Below are 8,005 nucleotides of genomic sequence, written 5' to 3' on the forward strand. Positions count from 1 at the left end.
GTGTGGGCAATATTTCGGCTGCTTCTTACTCGCCGACTTTCTTTCTCTCTCTTCGACGGTGGAGCCCGACTCGAAAATAGCCGAGAGCGTGTGTCAGCCCCCTGGAAATGAAATCCCACGACGTCGCCCGTAGGAACAATGTGTCGAGCCGCAAACTTGACAGCCGCGATCATTCTAATGAACTCGTCTCGTGCAATACAATGATGATTGTCGACGATGACGACGATACGTCGAGAGAAGATCGGCTACGCGACACTATTAACAGCATCGTCGTACGAGTTAACTCTAGCATGCGCATCGCTCCACATATGGCACGTAGCAAGGAACAGTATTTTCTGTTTCACGAGAAAGAAAGAGAAAGAGAGATTATCGTACATAGAATAATTTAATAAAAAATATGAGAAAAAAAATAATTATTTTTAAGTCTGATACGATTTTAATTTAAAAAATGTTACAATTTTGAGAAAATTTGGTTAAAAAAAACTATTTATATAAGTGTGAGATAACTAGAAAAATTTTTATTCGAATTTAGTATACCCCGTAAAAATTTGTATACCTCGAAACAAATTATGAAGATTAAGATTGATGATATTTTCGTGATCAAACGCGTTGACGTAAGAAAGTTGTGATGAATATCTTTCGATACGTTGGATTGATCAAATGGAATTCTTCAGTTTTTAGCATTAAATTCGCGCATTTTTGATAAAAAATTCTGAATGTATCAATATCGACAAAAATCTAAGAATTTTCTAATTTTACCATTTTATGTTGATTTTGCCAGTTTGAATTGTTTAACATTATATTTCAATTGAAAAATCTTTAAATTTGAATCAACAATTGCATAATACTCGATAGATTGATCTTCTTTAATAGCTTAATTTAATTTCCCGAAATTTTTATTAATCTTCACGATAAGTCTTCTGAGAACTAAAAATCTTAATAATTACTTAATTCTAAATGAAAATCAACTATATCACACACGTTGATAAAATACGTTGAAATAGCTTTCTTATAACATTCTAATTTCAAATTATAAGTATGAAAATTTATTCGCAGTCCCTATCTTAAATATACTACAGAACATGAAGAAGAGAAGACGCTCCCCCTCTCTTTCTCTCTGTTTATCGGTCAACATAATCGTCTACTTTCTTATATTCCGTTCGTAACCGAATTTAGTGCGCATCGCGGTACGGAACGACTATAGGATCGTGGGTTCCAAAATATCGCGGTTCTCTCTTGCGTGCTCGCCCCCTCCGTCTCCTCCGTCGAGTGAATCTAACGCGTCTATTAATATTTGCCGGTTATTTTCGGAAACCGGTGCTCACCGAGCAGGAAGGCCTGCTTTTTAATGTGCATAGAGTTACACGTCCGTGCATCCTTAGAGACATTCCTGAGAGCGCGCGATCGATCGCGAACGGATTATTCGCTCGAATTAAGTTGCCCGCTTTAAGCACGTTACTGTTAATGGAACGCATTTGTCCGTGATTTTTTAACTATTTTATTGAAGAAATATATAGTTTTTTTTCTGTCACATTTATATGATATTTCTGAACAATTGAGTGCCGATAAAGAGAGTTCATATATTTCCTTTATACTTTATTATCATATTTTATCGTCGATAATTCGGCCACAATTTTTATGTCATATTTACATGTGTGTTTAATGAATTCTCAACTCTCCGTCAACTTGAAATTTGATCATCTTTTTTTAAAAACTTGATAATGTTTTTTTATAATTCCGTCCGTTACGCTTGGCCGTTGTATGAATGCTAGGATTTTCAAGTAAGATAATATTAATAGAGCTTGACCGACTTGGATCGTATCCAATAATAGCAAATTCATCCTACATATAACTATGCGACTAGATACTTGCAAGGACTAGATGATTATTATCAAGAAAATAATTTTAAATAAAACTTTGCTAAATTACAAAGATATTGTAAAATATTGAAAATAAATAAATAAATAAATAAATGCCTCTAAAATGTCTAAAACAGTAAGAAATTAAAAACTATGTAGTTTCTGAGAATAATGTATCTCCATTCGAATGTGATTAATCTAATTTATTTATTTTACATATAATTTTAAACCGTTAAAAATAGATTTAGAAAAAGAAGATGACACGTATTACTTGAGAAATAATCGCTACTGATAATTCTGACTGATTCAAATATGGAAATCGCTTTTAAAGTTTTGCCTTCATATTGAGTAAGAGGGTCGGTAAATTTCTACTTCATAGCGCTTTTTATAAGTTTGTCAGAGATGATGAAGCAACTGAACAATTACAATTATAATTTATATGGTTCAAGGTCTAAAACTAATAACTTCTCTCGAAAACGAAATGGAGTATCGATTTATATTTCCCTCTTTTTAATCTCCACGAAATTCCGAGAATCTTCCCTCTGCTTCATCAGCTGACGGCCACGCGAGAATGACTTCACGAGTGGGTGAAGCACGAGACTTCACCCACCGAGGGTTTAATGAACCCTGAGGTTCGATGTCCCTTCGAAGGAATCGACCATGGACAAGGAAAAGCGACCGATCGGTTGAGACAGGTGCAGGACAGAAAGAAAGAGAGAGAGAGAGAGAGAGAGACAGAGAACATCCACGCTACACAAACGCGGGATACTGTGCGCGGGAGATCGGACACACCCAAGAGAGTCTGCGTCTCTACGTCCTATAGGTATACACTATCGGTATTGATCGCACGCACCGGCTCTCCTCCACGGCAGGGCCATCTTCCTTCCTTCCTTTCATCCCTCGGCCGTTCATTGGCCCACCGAGCTGACATGTTACATACACGTGCACATATTCTCTCTCTCTCTCTCTCTTTTTCTCTCGGCATGACCCTTTACGACCTCGATCACGGGTCAATCACTGTCTCAACTTCCGGAATATTCAGAGAATCGTACACTCGAGGAAATTTCAAATGTGATTATCTGCTTTTCAATCCGAGATAACGTTATACGCGAGCTTTGCGTAAGACAGACAAAGCTGGCGAAATCTCTTAGTACCGGATTTAACGCTAAGCTCCGGTGCGTTAGTGAAATCAAACATTGCGAGGGTTTACGTTTGCGAAATCACGATCGATCACTAACGCAATGAAGAGTCAACATGTTTCACCAATTATGCCAATAGCTTTCGCGCGCGTGAGTGCATGTTTGTATGTAGAAAGCGGCCTCAATGACATGACGTGACGTTTGTCTTAATTTGCTATCGCAGCTGGAAAAGTATTGATTTGCAGATTGTCACGAAGCGAGAGTAACGTGACGTTTCGCCGTCTTGTAAGAATAGCTCAATTCTATTTTCACGATTTACAGTCTTGTATATCTCGTAGAAACAAGATATCTCACTTTTCTCTCTAATCGTATCAAAAATATACCAAAAAGAAATTATTGTTAAAAAAAACATTTTAAATAAATTTTTTTAAAATGTGTATTGTCATCTTATTTACTAAACTTGCGTTAGCTTTTTGTGGAGCTGCTTTTATTTGATTATATACATTATAACAAATTTAGATCCGAAAGGACGGGATGTTTTTTTTTTTTTTTTTTTTTTTTTATTATTGGCAAGCGAGACATCACCTTGTACATCGACCGAATTCACGCAATTAACACGCAGATCGAGCAGCCGGCACGTCTAGGTCTATGCACGGACGTTACCTTGACACGCTATCGCACTGTTCAAAGTCACGGCCAATCGAAGACGTGATGTAGTCAGCCTGCGTGCCGCGTGTTCTCCAAAAGCCGAACTAGTAACATATGCGATCTCGAATGTCTATCACCGCGAGAAATGTGTGTGTGTGTGTGTGTGTGCATGCGTGTACGTAACTGTAATTCGCACACGATGTCTCGAGTGATTACATGGGAATTATTTTCTTTGGTGAACTCGACAGGAATTTGCCAAAGATAATATCAAATAGAGAGAGAGATCAATTTTATTTTATAATCGATTAATTCTGGGAGAAATTTTTAATAATATACAGGGTTTTCGAAAAGTGCGGAAACGGTCGAATATCTCGAAAATAAAGCATTTTAGAGAAAAATGTTTCAAATAAAAGTTTTTTGGTTCGAAAAGCGCCATAAAATGGTGCCATTGGTTTGACCTTGGATTCTTAAATGGGACACCCTATATATTTTTGCATATTCTTGTAGATTACCTCGAGAGCTTTCCAAAACACTAATAATAAAACTTCTTTTGATGAAGTACTTTCCGAGTTATAAGGCTTGCAATTCCAATATTTTGACATCAAATACGAAATATCTCGTAAAATATTAATTTTTTTGATTGTCTTTATATTTTAATACTTTTTAGCACATAATAATAATCACAAAGAAAATACATGGTTGTTTCTTAAAAAAAAAAAAAAATCAAACCAATGGTACCATTTTATGGCGCTTTTCGAACCAAACAACTTTTATTTGAAATATTTTTCTCTAAAATACTTTATTTTCGAAATATTCCACCGTTTCCGGACTTTTCGAAAACCCTGTATATAATAAAAGCGTCAGTTTCTCAAAAATGTCGATAAAATTCCACTTGCATGAGAGAAGAGAGGAGAAGAAAAACTAAGCGTCGCAACGATCGGCAACAGACGTCGCATTCATTGATAACGTAGTTCCTCTTAATCCGACGGCCATTGTTATGCGACCGACGAGAGGATCATCTCAGAATCTCCTTCTTAACATATGGTACGATCCATACTTGAAATACGTGCGAGCGCGTGTGTTTGTGCGCGATATCGAGTTACGTGGCGCCTTTGCAATGCACACGGCACATGACAACTGCAATCAGACTGCAACCGCGAATCACGACCGTGAATCACGACCGCGAGGAGACCGCACATCTTGCTTCTACTTGGGATTTTTTTTTTTTACATTTTGTTAATGTCTTCTGAACAATTTTATTCTATTATATACGACGCTTGCTAGAATAAAATAAACGCCTTGTGAGACGTCATTGCTCTCTCTTTCTCACAGGGGAAGTTAATTATTTCTGTAGAAGAAGCAAAACTTGAATTAGCGTAGTCTTTCTTTAACAAGAACGTGTATGAAACAACATTACGTTGCTATAAATTTTATGACGAGAAAAAGAAAAGAGAGAAAGGTAGATAATTAAACACAATATTTAAAAAAAAATATATTGCAACTTTTAAAAGAATCAATTTAATTTTCAATCAATTTCTCTTTAATCTTTTTTTTAATTAATTTCTTTGATTGTATTTTTGTCAATATTGATATCGATTTTTCTGTAACAGATCGTTAAAGACAAATGTTTTAAAAATCTTATTGTGACAAACAACACTATAATATTAGCAGTACTTATTCTCTCTAAACGCAAATACCGAATAACAGAATCCATCTTTCTCTCTTTCTCCCTCTCTTTCCGACACAGTAAAGTATTCATTTTCAAGCACTAAAGAAACCACAAAGTATAACTTTACTGTTATATTAAACAATAAAGGTAGATTTCGAAAGAGATCCTTGAAGGAGAATAAAACAAAGTATCTCTATTATTTTTCTTTCCTTCGCTCTTCTTAACGTGCTTTTTAAATCTTTGAAATAACCATAAAAAAAACAGTTTGCGATATAAAGAATACATCCATCATTATCGTTTTTCACTTTTGTTAAGGAACGCGTTACAATGTATGTTTTCTTGTAGATTAATTCCTAAGAAATTCCATCCGACGATGTATCGCGAAATATCTCACGGCACGTTACGTAATGCCATCGATTTATCTCGACGTCATTCTCGACGGAAGAATGTATATCATATTTTTTTGTCGCGCTTTGAGGGGACGACGTTTCTCGAGTGACTTGAAATTGGTAAAGCTAGAATGTCACCTCGGTTACGAATGCGCACGTGTGTTCTTCCCTCTTTACAAAGAGGCGAGCGAACAATTAATTAACCACTCTGGGGCAAACGAGGCAGATTCGAGACTCGTCCGTTGCAATATAGTTCGTATTGGATGGATTGGTTTCGAAAAGAGAAACTATATATATATAGGATAAACTCGGGGTAAGATGGCCATAGTTTTTTAAAATGCAAAAAAACATACTTTTATTTTTGTTATTTTTTAATAGCGTTTGACATATTATCTTCCTTAAAGCTTAAATTACGTAATATTATTAAAATTAATAGGAAAATATTTAATAGAAATTTTATGTTATCAAAATATTACAGCATTGGCCATCTTACCCAACTTTTAAGGAAAAGATGGCCATAATATTTATAAAAAAAAGTGAAAACGAAAATAAAAATCATATAACAATTTACATATCTTTAAAATATGTCTAACGTCGATTACGATAGCTTAACTGTCATTTATTCGACGTTATAACAGTTTTAGTGGACAAATGAAAAACTTTGCAGGTAGTCAAAAGTAAAAATATGATATAAAATTCACAATATTGTTATTTCCAATAATGTATGCACGTAAACTAATGTAAATATCGATTATCTTTGATAATGACTAAAAAAGCGCCCTATGTAGCGATTATTGAAAAAATGACAGCCTATGGCCATCATACCCTAGTTTACCCTATATACATTAGCCTTTGCACGACCGATTATCAGAGAGATAGATAGGAGAGTAGATCGATTTTCATTCGCGCGTCACATTTTTGGATCTTTGATGTCCGATAGAATTGAAGATGAAAATAGATCGTCTCTTCGGCTGAGTCCTTTGTCTTGTTGTTAATGAACAACCTCAGTGATTTTAGACACGCGTATCGATTCTCAAGATGTAACCATGCGACCGGTTTCGCTCGCTCGGCTGATTACAATCTCGAGAGAGATTGACGCCGAAAGATTCCTCTTGGGGTCTTGTCATTACGAGAAATTTCGATCAACCGAGCTTTGTGGCAAATTAATTTTGGAGGATGGCAACGAATTTTAATACGTAAATTTGCGATATCCCAGAGATTAATTACTCTACTATATATTAATAATCCGTTATTTTTCTGATCTTTCTCTTTGAAATCAGAGTCGCTTTTCTCTCTCTCTCTCTCTCTCTCTCTCTCTCTCTCTCTCTCTCTCTCTCTCTCTCTCTCTCTCTCTCTCTCTCTCTCTCTCTCTCTCTCTCTCTCTCTCTCTCTCTCTCTCTCTTTCTCTATCTTTCTTTTTTTCTATATTGTTTTTCACTTGAAATAATATTATATATTAAATATCAATTATCATATTATATAAGCACCTGCTTGTGTCTTACTCTTATATTAATACAGAGAATTCTCAATTTCTCAATTATAATAATCAGGTATAAATTAGACTTTTAAACTTATAACGTTATTTCTGACACTTCATCCGTTTATTTTTTGCTTCTTTTTACTTTTGTGTGTCTAGACTGTTATATTACGCTAAATAAAATTATAGTTAATAATTAATTATTATTAATAATTTTAATAACAAATAAAATTAATGATTAAAAATTAATGAAATTAATAATTAATGTTGCAACGAGAAAATGAACGCATAGTCGATAGAATACAGTATGCAAAAATCAATACAAGATATCGCGCGCATTGTACATAATGTTTAAAGTCGTGATACCTCATACTTTTGTCCGCGACGATTGACGCGTCAGCGAATTGATCGTCAGTCGTGTAAGACGCCGTATTCCCGGCGTGTTCATCCGGCAATGGTAACGAAACCACGATGCAAAGTGCTTTCAAGCGTACGTGCTTCTCGCCGGCTGCAACGCGAACGTGATCGATCGGTGAACTATCGAATGATAGAATCCACTCATTCGCCGCTTCTGATTTCAGCGATTTCTACCTCGTACATGTCCATCCCGGTGAATATTCGATAATATAATTAAAGTCTTTCTTTTTACATTTTTGTATTTTTTTTTCTGACAGAAAGGATCGCGAAATATAAACGTACTAATATTTAACGAGCATCTGTTGGGTCAACGAAAATAAACGAACTTTTTTTATCTGTCATGAAGAAATAAAGATATATACATATATAGAAATATGTGATATATATACATATATACATAGAATGTT

General features: G+C 35.1%; 1 protein-coding gene across 5 annotated transcripts in view; it reads left to right on the top strand.

The window, feature by feature from the left end:
• Positions 1–8,005, top strand: part of LOC140670910 (uncharacterized) — a 199,299-nt gene that overhangs the window by 177,772 nt on the left and 13,522 nt on the right. The window lies entirely within an intron of this gene.

This window comes from Anoplolepis gracilipes, chromosome 11 (genome assembly GCF_047496725.1).
Source record: "Anoplolepis gracilipes chromosome 11, ASM4749672v1, whole genome shotgun sequence".
NCBI lineage: Eukaryota > Metazoa > Arthropoda > Insecta > Hymenoptera > Formicidae > Anoplolepis > Anoplolepis gracilipes.